Source organism: Pseudophryne corroboree, chromosome 7 (genome assembly GCF_028390025.1).
Source record: "Pseudophryne corroboree isolate aPseCor3 chromosome 7, aPseCor3.hap2, whole genome shotgun sequence".
In the NCBI taxonomy this organism is placed as follows: Eukaryota; Metazoa; Chordata; class Amphibia; order Anura; family Myobatrachidae; genus Pseudophryne; species Pseudophryne corroboree.
Genome location: NC_086450.1, coordinates 252013381 through 252035519, shown reverse-complemented (window position 1 = coordinate 252035519; position 22139 = coordinate 252013381). Strand labels below are relative to the sequence as shown.

Here is a 22139-nt window from a genome sequence, read left to right as displayed (position 1 = left end):
ATGTATTAACATCTCGAAGGCCAGAGAGGGGGAGTGAAAACTCCAGTTCACTGGGCATGCATGATATCTTGTAAGTCTTGTGAGATCTCATATGTATTCTGGAGCTGGTACCAGCCACAACAAGGGACAATGCTGTCCCTGCTGTGGTGTAAAGGCAATGACACTTGCAGCTGTCGAAATCGATAGCTGCAGGTGTCAGAACAGTCAGCAGCCACATTGACGTGCTATCTTGTAGATAGCAGCGCCGATATGGACAAGGGAGCATAGTGCCCCTGTCACTTTGCATGCACCGCTGCTGTCATACATGGGGGAGAAGCGGTATCATTGCACATAATGTGCACTGATATCATGTCTCCACCATATCGACATTTAATACACTTACCCCTCTATCATTTACAGTTGACAATGCAATATCCACAATTTACACATGCAGCAGTAGCTGCTCCTACCCACTTGGCTCTTTGTATCACTCTTACGGTGCCCTGGGGTTGTCTGGATGGGTGGCTTTGGGGTGTCCTGCCCCCCGGACCTGAACCCCTGTAGTTAGTGTTAGGGACTTACCCAATGAGAGGCTACCTTGGTGCGGTGGGTAAGCTCATAGCCCTGGCCAGGAATCTGCTAAATGCCTCTGGTTATTATAGGTTGAACTAGTGTGAGATAGTGCACCTGCTACATTTTCCCTATGTACAATGCAATATCCAGCAGGGATGAAATTTCACAAGCAGTCTTATTGCAAAGGTGGCATCCTATCACAGACCCACGCTTGAAGTCACTGAGCTCTCCAGAATGACCCATTTTGGATCACAAATGTTTACAAATGGAGACTGCATGGCTAGGTGCTTGATTTTATACACCTGTGACAACAGGTCTGATTGAAACACCTGAATTTGTGCAAATACTTTTGTCCGCTTTGTAAAACGAGTACTTGAAATAAGGACTCTTAGGCAGGTTTTCCGGAAAAACACAGTGTCTTTACTGGCATCAGTGACATTACTGTACATAACTTAAAATGAACAAATGAAATTAAATGTCTTAGCACTCCCCGTGCTCAACAGTCATTCTGCTGCAACGACCTGCAGCCACTGTCGGCCATGCTCTCCTGGCACAGTCAACGTCCACAGTCCCTGGCACTACAAACTTCAGCCTACTCACTGGCCTCTAGCAGGCATCTTCCTGCTTCTGACTTCCTGCTGGCTCTGGGTGAGCTGGAAAACAGAGACTTCTATTTTCCACTTGGAGCTATGCAATCCAGAAAGTGTGGTGTTCCACACTTCTACTGCAGGTGCAGAATGTGCAGGACTTGTTTTCCTCTCCCTTGGAGGGAGCTGATCCGACAGAAATGTGGGCAATTTTGGTGAGACACAAGCCCTCTCACCATAACATATACATTGTCCATTCAGTGCTTAGGCATGTATGCCACTGAGGGTCTTATGTGTGAATATAGGTGTGCCCATCTGTGTGTTTGTATATATTCATACAGATGTGTCCACATATAACTTTGTTCAAATTGCGCTAAACAGCTCAGATGGTGCGACAAAGGCTTTACAATTTTGCCACACCGTGCAACCCGCCATAGACCTTTCTATAAAATCGGTGTCTTATTTGCATCAGTAATGCGACAAAAAGTACACAGACTGCTGGGCGCTGACATTTCATGTAGCTTCTTTATGCAACAGGTCTAATACAATCACTGTGCCATGCCTCGTGCCACTTATCTTTACACTTTAACTGCTACTAGTACTAGTCTACTGTTCCTGGTACATTCCGCTACCTGTGGCGGAACATCTTCTGTTGTGCCAAGTGTCTTGCACCATATGCGAAAACATTAGGTGAATGAGTACACTTCTGTGTGTGTAGGGAGCGAGATGCACAACAGTAAGCCTTCCTGGTGATATACCTGCACACAGAAGTGTGTGTAGGGTAGCATTTTCTGTAGAGTTGTGATCTTGCCCATGTCATGTACAATAGTGTATAAACAATGGTATGTTGATTTGTGTGGTCATCACATCATAGGAAGCAGCTACTGCATGGATACCACTGTGACTCATTCACAAGAAATCATGTGCTCATAGTACAACCACTAGCATATATTGTAATGATTTCCCTGCTGTAAGTAATAATAGGATTTTGGTACTTACCAGGTAAATCCTTTTCTTTGAATCCATAGGGGGCACTGGAGTACTCTTGGGATATGGACGGGCGTAGCCGAACAAAGGCACTGAATATTCAAATTTAGGACTCTCCCCCCCTCCATATCCCCAAGTACCTCAGTGTACTGTGCCAGTGTTTTTTACTGAGCGAACAGGATATAGAGAGGATTGACAATGGAGAATTCCTATAACATAACAGACAACCACAAAGTTGACCTGTAACCTTATTGTCAACTAAACAGTTGACACCTTAACCGATAGAACTTTATAATTTGAACCAATCGGTGAAAATGTGTTACCATAAGCTCCTTTGAGCTTAACACCACCCAAGTAAAATTTGTTTACTAAGCTCCCTTGAGCTTAAAACAACCCAGGTAAAACTGCTCTGGGTGGGCGTCCAGTGCCCCCTATGGATTCAAAGAAAAGGATTTACCTGGTAAGTACCAAAATCCTATTTTCTTTATCATCCACTAGGGGTCACTGGAGTACTCTTGGGACGTACCAAAGCTTCCCTCGTGGGCGGGAGAGCTGTTTGATACTTGTAACAGTAGGCAGGCCAAAGCTGAATGCTGATGGCGCCACCATTCATAACGTGTAAACGTGCACAAACGCGGTGCACTGAAGGCTATGTAGCCGCGTCATAGACGCTCCACGACCCGCTGGGTCTGACATTCCCACAGAACCTGTGGGATGAACTATTACTGACGTAGGCGATTGTAACTTAGCCTTAAAGTAAGCCTGACTTGTAGTCATTATTATCCAACTGGATAATGTCTGCTGAGAAACTGGCTAACCCCAGTTTGCAGTATTATATAGAACAAACAACGTATTTATATCACGTAATGTAGACGTTCGGTACATATATAAACGCGTAATGCGTGTACCACATTCAGAATTCTAGAATGTGCTGTCCCCACAGGAACCACTATTGGTATATTGATGTGAAGAATACGAAAGCGGATTTCGTCCGAAGATCTGCTTTGTCATGAGAAAACTTAAATACGGTGGCTTGGAATACAAGGCACCCAAATATGAAAACAAAACCCTTGCCGAAGCACCCTTGCCGAAGGCAAGGCTAGAAGAAAAATGTTTTCCAAAGTAAGAAACTTAATTCTCATTTGTTGTAAAGGTTCAAAAAATATGAAACTTAATTCCCCTTTGTTGAAAGGGTTCCAAAATATGAAAACTGTAATAAATCTGAACCCAACCTCAAATCGCCTGGCGCTGTAGGTGGGATAAATAGAGTCTGAACTTTGGTGACACCTTGTAGAAAGATGTTTACAGACGCAAATAGAGGCAAACGTCTTTGAAAATACGTTTACCACACAGATACCTGCACTGTTAGTGCAGATGAACGCAGTTTTCCATCCCATCCCGTTTAACCGAATACGGGTACTTGAAGTATGATGTTGGAAACTTCCGAGGTTTACAACCTATGTAAGCACACGAAATTTTTTTAATAATGAGCTGCCTTAAGCGGCTTACTATTTCGTTACATGGTTGGTATAACCGATACTGTAATGCTCTATTTTCTAAGAGGGCGGTTTGAACCCTCACCCCGTCAACCGCAGCTGCGGTACACAGATAATAGGTATACAGATAATAGGTATATAGGTAACTATGGATAAAAGAACGTTCCCTGATGTAACAGGTTGGACGTATTATGAGAGGGCTAAGATCGTGTGCAAGTATTCCTTGAAAATTCGAGAAGCAAACTTCTCCGAAACCCATGAGCTACCACCAGTATGACTGTGACGAACTGTCTTCTGATCCGTTTTGGCAACGGAGAGAGAAGCGGAAAATGGTGGAGCCAGATACACGATGCTGAATGACCCCATGAATGTGAGAGATTTCACCGCCACTGCCCTTGTGAATTGTTTTGTACACCTACTGAGCTTTTGTAATTGTGGCGAGATGCCATCATGTATACTTGAGGACAACCCCCTTCTGTGGACTCACATATGAAACACCTCTGGATTTAATGTCCAGTTTTCAAGATCCAAATCCTGACGGGTGAGATCATCTGTCTAACAGATGTCCACTCACTGATTGATCTCTTGACATTTTCACCTAATGGCGTTCTGAGCCATTGAAGATTTGAGTGACCTGCTGCATTGCCATGCGGCTTCTTGGTTCTCACTGGTTGTTGTGTATACAACTGGCGTTGCTTTGTTTGACTGCTTAAGGCCAGCGTGATCTAGGCATGAAAAAACAAAATTACATGAAACTCACGGTTGTTTCTCTCCACGGAAATCTTTAGTAAAAAGCGAAAGATGTATTCGTTCTGAAGAGAAACCAGAGTCTATGCCTGGTCAGACTGAAAGCGAATCATTTATTGCATTGTAAAATGCACAGAGTTCTAGGACATTTATCGACAGCAATCTGTCGTGTTTTAGAACCTTTGAGTTGATTTTAACTACAAATCCTGACTCTCTGTGACTGTCGTCCAGAGTATAAGCACCCTTGTCCCTCTGTGGAAAACGCGAGTGAATGGTGGCGAACTAAATTGAAAACACATCTTTATTCTTAATAGATGAATACACCAATGTACCGCTAGAGTGCGTGTACTTTTGTTCTTGCTGGTGTAGTAGGTAAAAGTCTTTGACTTACCATATTTATAATCTTACCTAGGAATTGACATCGTTTAGACAGACTTAGATGCGATTGTTTTCGAACTTGATCTGCTACCGCAGTATACTTTAGTAGCGCAAGTTAGAAGAACTTTGTTGATACATAGTTCTTATGTGAGATGAGCTATGATCCCAACATCACTTTGGTAAATACCGGAAGCGATAAGCAACGGTAGAAATGAAATGGGTAATGGTTGTGGCGATTTGCAAACGCTAGAACCTGTGATGAAGAAACCGGACTGGGTAAATACGCATTGTGAATTTCAAATGCAATTATGCAATTTTGTGGCTGCAAAAAGCAAATACTAACTACAGAAAATCCATTTTCTAACTGTAGTAAATGACTTGCTGATTGATACTGCAACGGAGCTGTTTGGTTTTGCTCAAACAGAGGGGAATAAGTAACTCTGACTCTGTTGGCGTACTATTGGCTGGTTTATAAACCAGCAAAGACTAAATGACATATTGCCAAACCGTTCGACAGAATCAGTTTTGTACTTTAAGCTGTAAATAGCTGAGACATATATGAGTTGAAGTCATGAAATCTCGCAAAAGTAACATGTAAAGACGCGCTTCCACAATTATAAAAGAGGTCATCAAACCACTGGCTTGCTGACTGTGACGTCCCTTCGTTACAAAGCGTGACTGTTTGTTATAAAGGGTTAAAATGCCGTTACAAGTATATTATTTTAGGAGCAAACAAGCTCTGGCCCTGTCGCGCTTAACTAGCGACAATGAAAATAACCGGCGTTAGCAGAAGCTTAACAGATATACTCTGCAGCTTCTTTTAACAGTGATGGTCATGGTTTCATACATAGATTCTAGTGACCCAACTGTATCTTGGGTTTTTGTAATGTTTGACAGAAACGCATCTTCCAATGGTGGATCGCGTCCTTTTGGAAACGATTATGTATGGTTGTCCAAAACCCCGCACTATTCGGTGTGAGATTTGACATAGAATCGTGCATTAAATTATAAGACCAGTGACATAAACCCTTTGGTATCCAAAGGGAAATTGGCCCTTTGTAAAGACTGTCTTTTGTTAGAGCTGGCAGAGTCATTTCGAGACTCCGATTACCGCTCTTTTAATTTGAAATGCCAATGTTAACATAGGTTTCTTAAAAAAATAATTAAATATTTTTAGTCTGCACTAGAGCCTTATTCGCTATGTAGACAGACATCATAATCGGCAACAGACAGACACTTGCACGACTTAATGAAGTTATTATATGGCGTATATATATATATATATATAAATATGTTATTGCTGAACAGCATATTTATCTCTACGGAAATCTTTAGGAAACTAAAGTGTTCTTTATGTGAAAAGTAGTTCACATGGCATATGAAACCCGAACCAAATTCCTACTAACACCCCAGCGCCTTCTGGTGGCTTAAAGATGTAGGGCAGGAATGTTCTAGCATTATCCTGAACTAAAAATTCCCACTAACACCCCTGCGCCTCCTTGTGGAGTAGAGGTGTATGGCCGGAATGTTCTGGAATTATAACCGGAAACACAGCAATGATTAAAATGGCCGCCATGCCATGTTTTCACATAAAATCACCGTACAGGTTATTTGCTGCAGTTTTAATATATAGGCTTAATAGCCTATTATACAGATTATACAATGATAACACAGGTGTAGGATACAGTAAAAATACATGAATTTAGTTATCCATTACACTGCCTGCAGTTAATGTTATTATCTTGCAGCCTTAACAGAAAATAACAGAAAACATGGTTAAACGTGGAATAGATTATGCCACTGATAGCCTATTGCAAACCAAAGCCTCATATATATATTATATATATAAATTGCTTAAACATATAATCACAGTTTATACTGATATCAGACACAGTTCTGGCAGCAAAAATCTTCATTATATATTATATATATAACATGTATAATCACAGTTCTGTGATATTATAGCCCCTGACACTGTATAAAAATCGCTTTGCTGCTTGTGTCTATTTTTAACCCATGCAGCCTTTGCTGCTGCTATGGGCATTACTTCCCCTCCCCCATCCCCATGTTACCTGCAGCGTACGGGTATCGGGTGCAGGGAGAGGAGGAGAACGCTGTATATAGCGCCGGGGAGCCGTCCGGAAGAGCAGGCGGCGGCGGGCCTTCCAACAATAGTACCCAGTTTCTGTGTCCGGCATCAGCATGCGGTGACTGGAAGAGCGGCCGGCGTCCGTGAGTGACGTGCGGCCGCTCGTTAACACACGGGAGACTCTCGGCGGCGCCTCTGTATTGGTGCCGGTCCATCAGCGCAGTGAGAGCGGCCGGCGTCTGAGTGACGTGCGGCCGCTCTTTAGCACACGGTAAAGTCTCGGCAGCGTGCACAGTGAGAGCGGCCGGCGTCTGAGTGACGTGCGGCCGCTCTGTAGGGTAGTTAAGCAGGAACCCTTCAGCGGCGTGCTTAGCGGTGGGTACAGTGAGAGCGGCCGGCGGCTGAGTGACGTGCGGCCGCTCTGTAGGGTAGTTAAGCAGGAACCCTTCAGCGGCGTGCTTAGCGGTGGGTACAGTGAGAGCGGCCGGCGGCTGAGTGACGTGCGGCCGCTCTGTAGGGTAGTTAAGCAGGACCCCTTCAGCGGCGTTACAGTATAACATCACACACAGTAGGGCGGCAGCGTGCGCTGACCGCCCTGACACCCATACCTTGTGCCGTTTTCATCCTGGCTGTGACGAGCTTCTCTCTGCAAGCTCTGTTTTAGCCTCCAGCTTCTCTTGTGACGGGCTTTCTGTAAGCTCCTTGCAGCTGTAGCTCTTCCAGCTCTTTGTCTCATCCTGGCTGTGCCGGAGCTTCTTTCTGTAAGCTCCGTTCAGCTTGCAGGAGACAGTGGCTGCCTGTGGCTGTGAGGGTGCTCTTTGTGAGGACCGACACGCCATGCGCTCCTCTTATAGCGCCTGTGGCTGTGAGGGTGCTCTTTGTGAGGACCGACACGCCATTCGCTGCCCGTGCAGCGGCACTATCCCGGACCCATGTTTTTCCAGAAACTGGGAAGGGATGTGCTAAGTGTAAAAATAAAAATTAAAAATAAAAATTAAAAAATAAAAATCCAAGTGTGGTTATACCACAAGCCTATGTTCGTGCTGTGAGCACCGAAAAAACACTGGCACAGTACACTGAGGTACTTGGGGATATGGAGGGGGGGAGAGTCCTAAATTTGAATATTCAGTGCCTTTGTTCGGCTACGCCCGTCCATATCCCAAGAGTACTCCAGTGACCCCTAGTGGATGATAAAGAAATGAACATCACAGAGACGCTTCCTGTCCATAGAAATGCATGAGGCAATATTTTAAAGTAGGTTAGGTAAAATTCCTATAGTACACAAGTTTTCTAATAGATACTGGCCTGGCGACTTCAAAACTCAGTTATTACAAGTGCTGGCATCAGCAGGAAGGGAGAATACTCCCAGTCACTTACTTTGCCAGGGACACTCAAAACCCTAGATACACACCTGATTACTGTATATGTCCTTTACTGAGCTATATAGCTGGTATGTTCTCACTGGAGTATTGATTATGGGTACAGTGTGTGTGGTGCACCTGGGTTCCATGGGGGACCACACCACACACCTTGCAGCCATTTTTTTTTAATACCTACCATGCGGAGTCCTGCACCAGCAGCAGCGCTGCAGAAAGCACAGTGAAAATGGTGGCGGACATTTTCCCGGCATTACGCGTATGGGCAGTATGAAAATCACTGGGAAAATGGGTGCCGCGCCATTTTCCCAGAGACCTGCGCATATGCACTAGACTTTGGAACAGCGCTATGGTCTCCTAGTGACCCTAGTGCCCAGAGTCTATTGGTTTGCCAGCTATGGCGGCTAGATAGGAGGGGGCCCCGGATGGAAATTGCACATGGGCATCCTCCTCTCTTTAAGCTCCCCTGTAGTGTTTTCAATGCAACAGATAATTATAGGTTTGCCATTTACATTCCGAAGTGTCCTAAAATAAGTCCTGAACCAAGTTGGATTGTTCTGCCAAGCAGGCATGATATCATAAAACTTCAGCTGTCTTTTCATCCAAAGTCATGTTGTGTTGTATTAGATTTGTAGTAGTCCATTCCTGAGGTGGTGGTGCAGACCTGTGTTTTATCAATATATATCTCTTTTTATAGTAGCTGATTTGCTATGCTCTGATCTGACCTATTGCCGGACAATAGAAAAGTCAGTTTCTGATTACCAAAGGTAGGGGTAAATGTGTTATATATGCCGCTGTAACACTTCCTGCTTCGCCTCATTACCGAGGCGAAGCAGGAATGGACATCGACAAGAAAGTTCCCCCCTCCGGCGATGTCCCCTGAGCTCACTGCGCTTCAGCTGCTGAAGCGCTGTGTCTCCCTGTCCCTGCCGGCTCCTCTGCGCATGCGCAGGATCTCGCTACTCACGCGATATCCCCAGCGCAGTCAGGAGACAGCACCTGCCACAGGCGTCCCTGCTGTGGGGAATGGGGATTGCCACCTACAGTTGTCGAAAATCGACAGCTGCAGGTGTGAGAACGGTCAGCAATGCTGACTTTTCATACATTGCCAGCACATATCAGCCTGCTATCTTTTAGATAGCATTGCTGATATGGACAAAGGCGCATAGCACCCCTGTGACTATGCACATTCTGCCACTGTAATACATGGGGGATAAGCAGTATCAGTGCACATAATATGTGCTGATACCACTTCTCCCCCATAACGAGGATTAATACATTTACCCCGTATTCTGAAGCTTGATTCTGATCTAACAATGCACATCATACACACATACGTGTGGATTCCAGTGTCCATTTGATTGTAGACACCTTCTGCTGTTATAGTTTAACCTCTGTGGCCCCAATTGACAAAGGGGGTAATTCAGAGTCGATCGCAGCAGCAAATTTGTTAGCAGTTGGGCAAAACCATGGGGGTCATTCTGAGTTGATCGTAGCCCTCAGACATGCGAGAGGATGCCCAGTGCTGGGCATCCCCCCCCCCCCTGCAGAAGTGCAAAAGCCTTGCACAGCGACAATGCTTTTGCACTTCAGGAGCAGCTCCCGGCCAGCGCAGCTTTTGTGCGCTGACTGGGAGCTACTCGTCGCTACCCAGCTTACAGCGGCTGCGTGTGATGTCACGCAGCCGCTGCGGGCCGCCCCCCTGCACGGTCCGGCCACCCCTGCGTTGGCCGGACCGCGCCCACGAAACCGGCGGACAAATGCCGCCTTTCCGCCCCCTCCTGCCCAGCGACCGCCTCTGCCTGTCAATGAGGCAGAGGCGATTGTTATGGAACAACAGCCGTGGGCTGTCTCATATGCGCTGGGTCACCGGCGCATGCGCACTTCTTGCCTGCTCGCTGCAATGCGATTAACAGCAGCGAGCGAACGGGTCAGAATAACCCCCCATGTGCACTGCAGGTGTGGCAGATATAACATTTGCAGAGAGAGTTAGATTTGGGTGGGTTATTTTGTTTCTGTGCAGGGTAAATACTGGCTGCTTTATTTTTACACTGCAATTTAGATTTCAGTTTGAACACACCACACCTAAATCTAACTCTCTCTGCACATGTTGTATCTGCCACACCTGCAGTGCACATGGTTTTGCCCAACTGCTAACAAATTTGTTGCTGCGATCAACTCTGAATTAGGCCCAAAGAGTCTTAGGGGCTAATTCAGTAAGGATCGTAAAAAGTCCAAATTTGCAAAAAACTGCGACCAGTAGCAAAATTGCAAAAGTACGCCCAAACGGAAAATCTGCAACACTAATTTAACGTTACAAAAAAAGGTTGACTCATCAAATTTTCGATGAGATTTAAAAGTACGCATTTTTTGCGAAAAAACGTACACTTAGTCACATTTTTTGCGTAAAGGATTCGGATATCACAATTTAACATCAGCCACACATAACATTGAGCCAACCATGCCTACTGACAGGATGCGTCGAACAATAAGACGGCTACTTCCGCTGGTGAATGCACAAACGCAGGCGGAAAAAGGAAAAAAAAATGTTTTCTTTTATGTTGAAAGTTTGCATACATGACATATTAATGTTTCTTTGTTATTTTTTACATTCCTTATGTTATTGTTTAATGTAAAATATATTTAAAAAAAAAAGTGGTGCATAATTAAAATGTCCACAAAATCACAATTATTGTGGTGATGTTATTGACCATATGTTTCTTTGTCAAGGGGGGGGGGGGGCTTACACATGTATGTGGGTATGATTTTTGAAGACAATAATCGTTTGTTGATTTAAATCATAAAAAACTCAGCTTTTAAACAAAAGCCATTAACATGTTTGTAGGAAACCAAGTGTGTTCTTGACAAACCTGCATTGTTATTACTAACATATATTTTAGAGTAATACATGTGTTATATAGTTTAAAGCTCCTTTACATGTTGTTAAGTTTCAATGCAGCTGAATAAACTGAATTGTGGGCAGCAATGTGAGCTGCTTCAGCTGGGTGTAATGAAGCAATGATTGCAGTATACATCGAAGATTCTACAACTGAGGTCAGCTTGTGCAGATTTTAGGGTAAACCTGTAGTCACTCAGAAACTGCACATCATAAATGTGCGTTCAGTTGCAAAAAATGCGTTGGCACAGCCTCTCGAAAAATCTGCATATGCTCACAACACGCCACTGCTCGTACGCCCCATACACGCCTACTTTTCGGAGTGTATACGCAGTTTTTGCTACGTCTGAGAAGTTGGAATTTTATACGTAGATTTTACTTTGCGCGTGACAGTTGCGTTCCATGCGCACTATGCAGATTTTCGCAATTTTTACATTTTAGCAATTCTGCGTTCCTTGTTGAATTAGCCCCTTAATTCACATACTTATGCATTCTAGCTTTAGGGTCTAATCACTAAAAACCTTTTTATTTCAATCCAACACACAATACCGCAGGGGTAGTTTCACCCTGGGTCTTCTTAACCAATCAGGCTATCTCACTAAAAACCTGTTTTCTATACAGTGACTTAGAGTAAACAGAACTTATTATTGCTTATTTATGTGAGGAGGTAGTCTGTGACCGATTAAAAAAGTTAAAGATTAATAAGTCACCTGGTCCAGATGAAATTCACCCGAGAGTTCTTATGGAGTTGCACGCTGAACTAGCAAGACCTCTATTTTTGATCTTCATGGATTCGGTTAAATCGGGTATGGTTCCCAAAGACTGGCGTATAGCGGAGGTAGTGCTGATATTCAAAAAGGGGAGCAAAGCTGAACCAGGTAATTATAGACCAGTTAGTCTTACATCTATAGCAGGGAAAGTATTGTAAGGTATTCTAAGGGACAGTGGGGGTCATTCCGAGTTGATCGTAGCTGTGCTAAATTTAGCACAGCTACGATCAACTTCCCTGACATGCAGGGGGACGCTCAGCACAGGGCTAGTCTGCCCCGCATGTCAGTGCCACCCCCACAAATACAAAAGCATTGCACACTGACAATGCTTTTGTATTTCAGGAGTTACTCCCGGCCAGCGCAGCTCCTGCGGCTGGCCGGGAGTAGTTTGTCACTGCCGCTGGCCGCAGCGGCTGCGTGTGACGTCATGCAGCCGATGCGCCCCCCCCCCCCAACGGTCCGGCCACGCCTGCGCTGGCCGGACCGCGCCTCCTAAAGCATGGTTCCGACCCGATCGCTGCGCTGCGACAAACTGCAGCGAGCGATCGGGTCGGAATGACCCCCAGTATTGAAAAGTTCCTTGAAGCAAATAAGATCATTAAAAGGAACCAACATGGATTTGTGAAGGACAGATCATGTCAAACCAACTTATTTGGCTTTTATGAAACAGTAAGTGCGAACCTTGATCAGGGTAAGGAGGTGGATGTAATCTTTTTAGACTTTGCCAAAGCTTTCGACACTGTACCACACAGGCGTCTTATCTATAAACTGCAAGAAATAGGGCTAGGGAGCACAATATGCACTTGGGTCAGTAATTGGTTAGATAATAGGGAGCAGCGCGTTGTGGTCAATGGATCATTTTCAAATTGGACTAAAGTACTAAGTGGTGTGCTATAAGGGTCTGTACTTGGACCACTTTTGTTCAACATTTTCATCAACGACCTAACAGTAGGTCTAGAGAGCATGAAGTGAATTTTCGCAGACGATACCAAATTGTGTAAGGTTATAAATACGGAGGGGGATGCTGAGTCTCTTCCGAATGACTTAACTAAACTGGAAGCATGGGCAGCAAAATGGAGAATGAGATTCAACACAGACAAGTGTAAGGTAATGCACTGTGGGGGCAAGACCAAAAATTACTCCTACATACTAAATGGGGTAATATTAGGAGATTCTGTACTGGAAAAAGACTTAGGGGTTCACATAGATAACAAATTAAGCAGCAGTACCCAAAGTAGGAGTGCAGCAAAGAAGGCTAATAAGATATTAGCATGCATAAAACGGAGAATGCAAGGGACGAGAGTATTATACTCCCATTATATAAATCACTAGTGAGGCTACATCTTGAATACTGTGTGCAATTTTGGGCACCATATTACAAAAAGGATATCCTGGAGCTAGAAAAGGTTCAGAAGCGGGCGACCAAACTAATCAAGGGCATGGAGACGCTGGAATACGAGGAAAGGCTTGCAAGGCTAGGCATGTTTACATTGGAAAAGAGGAGACTAAGAGGGGACATGATCAACATCTACAAATATATAAACGGTCAATGCGCAGAGCTCGGGAGGGACCTGTTTTCTATAAGATCAGCACAGAGGGCACGTGGTCACTCGCTTAGGTTAGAGGAGAGGAGTTTCCGCACATTGAGGCAAAAAGGTTTTTTCACAGTAAGGACAATACGTGTTTGGAATTCCCTGCCTGAGAGAGTAGTAACTGCGGACTCAGGGGGTCATTCCGAGTTGATCGCTCGCTAGCTGTTTTTAGCAGCCGTGCAAACGCTATGCCGCCTCCCACTGGAAGTGTATTTTAGCTCAGCAGAAGTGCGAACGAAAGGATCGCACAGCGGCTACAAAATAATTTTGTGCAGTTTCAGAGTAGCTTCAGACCTACTCAGCACTTGCGATCACTTCAGACTGTTCATTTCCTGTTTTGATGTATCGAACACGCCCTGCGTTCGCCCAGCCATGCCTGCGTTTTTCCTGGCACGCCTGCGTTTTTCCGAACACTCCTGAAAACGACCAGTTGACACCCAGAAACGCCCACTTCATGTCACTCACTCTGCGGCCACCAGTGCGACTGAAATGCTTCGCTAGACCTTGTGTAAAAATACATCGGCCGTTGTGAAAGAACATTGCGCGTGCACATTGCGCCGCATACGCATATGCGCAGAAGTGCCATTTTTTTCCATCATCGCAGCACAGTGAACATTTTCAGCTAGCAATCAACTCAGAATGACCCCCTCAGTCAACACCTTTAAGAATGGGTTAGATAAATTCCTATTGGATAAAGATATTCAGGGTTATGGTGCGTAGGCACGCATTATAGTTAATATAACTAGTCCTAACATAAAAACAACTAGTCCTATAATAAGACTGCATAGGAGACCACACAAATAGGTTGAACTCGATGGACAATTGTCTTTTTTCAACCTTAGTTACTATGTTAGTATTTATCTATATTCACACATATACAAAATGTAGTTTACTAACTTAACTAAACATTCAACTAATACTTTATATTCAAACCTATTTCATGTATTCCTTACTTCAAAATATATTTCTATTCTATTCACTAGGAATACACTACTATTCACTATTGATATCTACTTAATGATATTTTAATTCAGAAAATATATCTTTAATCTTAATGTGACCAGATGGCTGCCCTTGCTGCCTACTGGGCGTAGGCAGCAAGGGCAGCCATCTGTTCACATTGGTGTCATGGGAAATAGATATATAAAAAGTGTACAAGTACCGGCATTGATTGCACATGAAAACCTAAAATGTCTCACAATTGCAACTTAATTGTTGATATAACTGATTAATAATTATGCACAGATGGTTTGAAAGTCCAAGGTGGTATAAGACTTCATGCAGTTAGAATCAGCTGTTGTGGTAACTTTTTCAGTGCACTGAAATTAATAATTCTTTGTCCATTTAAAGATGGTGACAATGTTAATATACGGATAGGACTTGGACAGAGGCTTTAGTCAAAGATGTTTGAAACAATGTAGCACATCGGTATTTAAATCACCTTTTGCGTAACGCCCAGCTGGGAGGCAGTTTCGGGGACTCCCGGCTCCTGGTGTCTTCAACACATTATTGGTGCCATATCCGGAGGGTCCGAACAACTGGCTTTTCAGAGGATGAATTGACCGAGTGACAGATACCAGTACTGGACACCAAGATGAATACTTGCGCGTTTCTCCGCCTTTAAACAAGTCAGCGGCTTCTTCAGAGACGTTGTACCGAGTGTCCCTGTGTGTCCATTTATATAGCGGGTCTCGACCGCTCGCGCAGGTGTGTTTCCTTTGCGTTCCAAGCCTCATCTTAGGCTGGAACGCACGCGCAAGCGTGGGACTCCGTTCTCTGTCGTTACATAGTTTAACTGCTTTCCATGATTAAACCTGATTTCAGATACTCTGTTGTTTTTAGCTGCAACTTTGTCACAAATTAGACATCCGCATTGTAGCGTGCAGCACTGTATGGGACGACTCATATGATAGAAGCATATAGCACGTTTTAACACAGGGATATGTTTATAGATTAATAAACAAAACACACAATACTTATATACTTACAATAAAATTTAAAATAGAGCATTGACTGAAAAATATATAGACCACTATTATAAGAAGCATATAGCATAGAGACCTTTCAATATATATAGCACAATCAAAATTCATCAGATGTATCGTTGTATCACTACATATTCTATATCGAGAGTGGTAAAGTTAAGAATGGGATATCAAAGGACACCAATTATATAATGTTGGTCTAAACTACCAATAAGACCATAAAAGTGTTTTGATCATTTACATATAAGGATTAGCAGAGTTCTAGCAACTAAAAACTATAGTTTTAAATCTAAATCATTAGCCTACCCATAAAGAGAGGATCTTTGTACCCCTACATATACACCTGCGCGTATGTAAAACCCATACACACACACAGGTGCATACGCAGTATGCACATTTAATACTTATAACAGAGGTTATTATATATAGAGAAATGTTTTTACTAATAATAATAATAAAAATAATAGTAATAATAAATATGGGGACAGAACTCTGTGTAGAAATGTGCGCAATCGCACGAACACATACATAAATGTGTGCACATTTCCATAGGTGCACATAAACAAATACAGGATATAGCCTTCTCACAAAATAACATCTAGAGGAGGCAGAGCAGATAGAAAAGGGAGAAGGCTACTCTAAACATGTATTTATACATTATTTAGTTCTACTGTATCATTCAGCCCCCCAGGGGAGAGGGTACCCAAGACATAGATCCAGTAGGCTTCTCTCTTACATAATTGTTTAAACCTATCTCCTCCCCGTTTTGTTACGCCCACCTGTTCTATTGCCTTTACTGTTACCTCCATCATGGTTTGTTTTTGGCAACCTGAAATATGGTGGGAGAGGGAGTGTGATTTAAACCCTTTCAGAATATTTCTCCTGTGTTCGGAGAACCGAACATGTAAAGTACGGGTAGTGCGGCCCACGTACTGCTTTCCGCAGCCGCATGTAATGACATATATTACAAACACCGAATTACAATTAAGAAATTTTTTAATCTGAAATATTTCTCCATTTGTATATGAACAAAAGTCAATGCTCTTTCTGGGGGAGTGTAAGCAGGTAGTGCATTCTGACCTAACACACCTGTGGAAACCAACTGGTCTGGTCGGTAGCCAGTTCCCTCCACCGGTGCTGGGGACTGTAAAGTTCACAAAGTGACTTTGTACCAATTTAGATTTTAAATTCTCTGACCTTCTAAATACTACATGTCCTTCCAAGCTCACCTCCCCTTTTAGAATATCGTCCCTCCGGATATGGCACCAATAATGTGTTGAAGACACCAGGAGCCGGGAGTCCCCGAAACTGCCCCCTGCTGGGAGCTGGGCGTTACGCAAAAGGTGATTTAAATACCGATGTGCTACATTGTTTCAAACATCTTTGACTAAAGCCTCTGTCCAAGTCCTATCCGTATATTAACATTGTTACCATCTTTAAACTGGACAAAGAATTATTAATTTCAGTGCACTGAAAAAGTTACCACCACAGCTGATTCTAACTGCATGAAGTCTTATACCACCTTGGACTTTCAAACCATCTGTGCATAATTATTAATCAGTTATATCAACAATTAAGTTGCAATTATGAGGCATTTTAGGTTTTCATGTGCAATCAATGCCGGTACTTGTACACTTTTTATATATCTATTTTACTATATATTTTTTATTAAAAATCTATACACCTTTCTTTAGCGCTGTTTGATGTTTGTTTGTTTGTTTTATGTCTATAAGGGGTTGAGTATCCCCCCTATTTTACAGCTGCTGTAAGATTGGTGTAATAATTGAGCATTGGCTGAAAGTTATTCATAATTGCAATTAGCTCTAGCGCCGAATTCCTCTTTTGTTGTCTGTTTCAAATTTACTCATATCGTGCTGCTCTGGGCTTATTGAATTATGTCGTCACTTAGGTGTATCACCGATAGATTAGAGAGAAGGAATCAATACCTTAAAGTGGAAGCATTCCCCAATGCAGAGAGACCCTTGGATGACTATACTGATATGCATAGGATGTTTAATAAATTGGAGAACTTATGCATTTCAGAAACACGATATTGGTGGGATCAGATCACCCTACAGAAATATCTGGACGGTGATCTGATACCAAGGGGACTGAGGATTTTGAAGTCCTCAACATTTAAGGATGATAAAAAGTTTTCTGATGACTGGAATAATATTCTAGATCTATGTTCTAAAAATCTTATGAAGCTCCTAATTAGGTATAGGGAGGAGCAGGTGATGAAATTACAAGACGAGATTGAAAAAACACATACTCTATTGAAAGCATTTGAGGGTAATAAAGATTTTAAGGAAAGAGATGCGAAGGTAAACAAAAAGATTGAGGAAGCAGAGCAGGAGATTATAGTTCGTAAAGAATTAAAATTAAATAGAGATCAACAGGACTATGTGAAGGGGGAAATACATAACTATAATCGGACCCGTAGATTTAGTAGTAGATCAAATGATCCAGAACAGGCCCATAGTAGAAATAGGAGAAATGTTCACTTTCAAGAAAAAAACAGGAATTATGATCAAAAGGGCAGAAATAATAAGAAAGTATCCTATTATAATGGTAATCAAAGGTTTAATACAAAAAGACAATATAGCCCCAATGATCAGGGATCAAATAGGGCCACGTATAGAAATAGGTACGAACCACTTGCAAATTTTAACTCTCCAAATTACGAAGATTCTGGAATGAGAAGGAATACCCAAAATAGGAGGAGTCTTCAGAGAGTTGAAGATGACCTCGAAGCCTCACCTGCAGGTCAGTCTTTTTTAGGACTGCGTCAGCCCAACAGGTGGTACAGGGAAACCCCAAGAGGCTCCCAAAAACGAGGAAGAGTAAGAGACGACGAGGAGTCAGAGGAGGGAGGAGAAATAAGGAAAAACCCGTGTGTCAGATGAGTGGTGAAGGTAAGGGTATTTTCAATCTCTCTTCCAAGGAGCTCACAATGGATGAGAAAAAATTACTTGAGAGGGGTCTTAACTTCGCTCCAGTAACTAAACCAAATTTGTTTAATCTATTCATAGATCTGAATCGCTATGTGAGAACTCTCTGCCGTAAACGGTACTTTGCACAAAAATCTTTAAAACAAAATAAACTTGATGGTATGGCGATAATCCTTGATAAAGAGGACACCGAAACTCTTGATATTCTAGATTCATTATTAAAAGAATCTGGACAGGGAGTGGAGGGTAAGGAAAGTCCGGTCAAAATTTACGATCCAAATCGCTTCAGGACAAAGTCAGAATTTTACCCACTACAATACAAAGGGCCGTTTGTGGAGAGTTTCTACAAAGTGACTTTAGAAAACTTTAGAGTCATGTGTGAAAAAGCAGATGAAAAACCCTTTAGGGACAATTTGACCTTAGGAGAAAGAAGAGCTATTAAATGTCTGTATGCAGATAAGGATGTTATAATAAAACCAGCAGATAAGGGCGGTGGGATTGTGATCCTAAATACAGCGGACTATGTGAAAGAAGCTTATAGGCAGCTTAACGATACGGGCTTCTATAAAAAGCTTACCAGCACTCCCACCGCCCTTTTCCAATTGCAACTGAAACATCTGCTCGATGACGGAGTACAGTCGGGAGCTATCTCTAAAGATACCATGCACTTTTTATTTTGCACTCATCCCATCACCCCCACTTTTTATTATTTGCTCAAAATTCACAAGTCACTCATTACACCTCCTGGGAGACCTATTATTTCGGGTGTGGGTTCCCTCACAAATAATCTTTCATACTTCGTGGATTACCATTTACAAAGCTATGTGAGTGAGCTTAGATCGTATATTAAAGATACAAAAGGTTTTTTAAATATGATAAATAAAGTCACATGGAAACAGGGATATCATTTGGTTACTTATGATGTTGAGTCTTTATATTCAAATATTCCGCATGAATTAGGAATCAATGCCGTCGAACATTATTTAAAAAATGACGAAGGCATAACAGATACACTTACTGGATTTCTTTTAAAATCAATTAGATTTATACTCACAACTATTTCACGTTTGATTCTTCCATTTATTTACAGACACTTGGGACCGCCATGGGGACCAGGTTCGCCCCGAGTTTCGCGAACCTATACACGGGGCTCCTAGAGGAGCAACATGTGTGGGGCCGCGGTCTCGGGGCGGGCCTGGTCCTCTATGGGAGGTATATAGATGATTTGTTTCTTATTTGGGATGGGGATTTATCTTCATTGCACAATTTCACTGATAGTTTAAATGATAATTTATTTGGTTTAAAATTCACGTGCACTTCTAGCAACGTCACCATTAATTTTCTTGATATCACTCTTACAGTAAAGGATAATCATCTGGTCACCGAAACCCGTGGACCAGAGTAGATATTTAGACTATAGGAGTTCACATTTAATAAGTTGGAAAAATAATATTCCAAAAAGCCAATTGGTTAGACTTAAAAGAAATTGCTCCACAGACTCTGTTTATAGACAGCAAGCCTCAAGTATGTTGAAATCATTTGAAGAACAAGGGTATCCCCTGGATCTGCTGCAAAAGGCATTCATAGAGGTGGAAAAGATAGAGAGGGTAAAACTCCTAGAGCCTAGAAAAAATCTAGATACCTCTAATAAAATAAAGGTAGATAATAAATTACAAGCAGCTTCCTTTGTAACTCAATATAACAGTCATGCTAAAGAAATTAAAAAGATCATAAAAACGAATACCTCCATACTAGGTATGGACGATATTCTAAAAGGGGAGGTGAGCTTGGAAGGACATGTAGTATTTAGAAGGTCAGAGAATTTAAAATCTAAATTGGTACAAAGTCACTTTGTGAACTTTACAGTCCCCAGCACCGGTGGAAGGAACTGGCTACCTGGCCAGACCAGTTGGTTTCCACAGGTGTGGTAGGTCAGAATGCACTACCTGCTTACACTCCCCCAGAAAGAGCATTGACTTTTGTTCATATACAAATGGAGAAATATTTCAGATTAAAAAATTTCTTAATTGTAATTCGGTGTTTGTGATATATGTCATTACATGCGGCTGCGGAAAGCAGTACGTGGGCCGCACTACCCGTACTTTACATGTTCGGTTCTCCAAACACAGGAGAAATATTCTGAAAGGGTTTAAATCACACTCCCTCTCCCACCATATTTCAGGTTGCCAAAAACAAACCATGACGGAGGTAACAGTAAAGGCAATAGAACAGGTGGGCGTAACAAAACGGGGAGGAGATAGGTTTAAACAATTATGTAAGAGAGAAGCCTACTGGATCTATGTCTTGGGTACCCTCTCCCCTGGGGGGCTGAATGATACAGTAGAACTAAATAATGTATAAATACATGTTTAGAGTAGCCTTCTTCCTTTTCTATCTGCTCTGCCTCCTCTAGATGTTATTTTGTGAGAAGGCTATATCCTGTATTTGTTTATGTGCACCTATGGAAATGTGCACACATTTATGTATGTGTTCTTGCGATTGCGCACATTTCTACACAGAGTTCTGTCCCCATATTTATTATTACTATTATTTTTATTATTATTATTAGTAAAAACATTTCTCTATATATAATAACCTCTGTTATAAGTATTAAATGTGCATACTGCGTATGCACCTGTGTGTGTGTATGGGTTTTACATACGCGCAGGTGTATATGCAGGGGTACAAAGATCCTCTCTTTATGGGTAGGCTAATGATTTAGATTTAAAACTATAGTTTTTAGTTGCTAGAACTCTGCTAATCCTTATATGTAAATGATCAAAACACTTTTATGGTCTTATTGGTAGTTTAGACCAACATTATATAATTGGTGTCCTTTGATATCCCATTCTTAACTTTACCACTCTCGATATAGAATATGTAGTGATACAACGATACATCTGATGAATTTTGATTGTGCTATATATATTGAAAGGTCTCTTATGCTATATGCTTCTTATAATAGTGGTCTATATATTTTTCAGCCAATGCTCTGTTTTAAATTTTATTGTAAGTATATAAGTATTGTGTGTTTTGTTTATTAATCTATAAACATATCCCTGTGTTAAAACGTGCTATATGCTTCTATCATATGAGTCGTCCCATACAGTGCTGCACGCTACAATGCGGATGTCTAATTTGTGACAAAGTTGCAGCTAAAAACAACAGAGTATCTGAAATCAGGTTTAATCATGGAAAGCTGTTAAACTATGTAACGACAGAGAACGGAGTCCCACGCATGCGCGTGCGTTCCAGCCTAAGATGAGGCTTGGAACGCAAAGGAAATACACCTGCTCGAGCGGTCGGGACCCGCTATATAAATGGACACTCGGTACAACGTCTCTGAAGAAGGCGCTGACTTGTTTAAAGGCGGAGAAACGCGTAAGTCATCATCTTGGTGTCCAGTACTGGCATCTGTCACTCGGTCAATTCATCCTCTGAAAAGCCCGTTGTTTGGACCCTCCGGATATGGCACCAATAATGTGTTGAAGACACCAGGAGCCGGGAGTCCCCGAAACTGCCCCCTGCTGGGAGCTGGGCGTTACGCAAAAGGTGATTTAAATACCGATGTGCTACATTGTTTCAAACATCTTTGACTAAAGCCTCTGTCCAAGTCCTATCCGTATATTAACATTGTTACCATCTTTAAACTGGACAAAGAATTATTAATTTCAGTGCACTGAAAAAGTTACCACCACAGCTGATTCTAACTGCATGAAGTCTTATACCACCT

The 22139-nt window shown here is 42.4% G+C and overlaps 1 protein-coding gene and 1 non-coding gene across 5 annotated transcripts in view; one reads left to right on the top strand and one right to left on the bottom strand.

Moving 5' to 3' along the window:
* TNRC18 (trinucleotide repeat containing 18) overlaps window positions 1-22139 on the top strand; it is a 1076633-nt gene that overhangs the window by 618641 nt on the left and 435853 nt on the right. The window lies entirely within an intron of this gene.
* Window positions 4335-4454, bottom strand: LOC134946879 (U5 spliceosomal RNA). Its single transcript, XR_010182455.1, has one exon. It is a non-coding gene; the product is annotated as a U5 spliceosomal RNA (small nuclear RNA).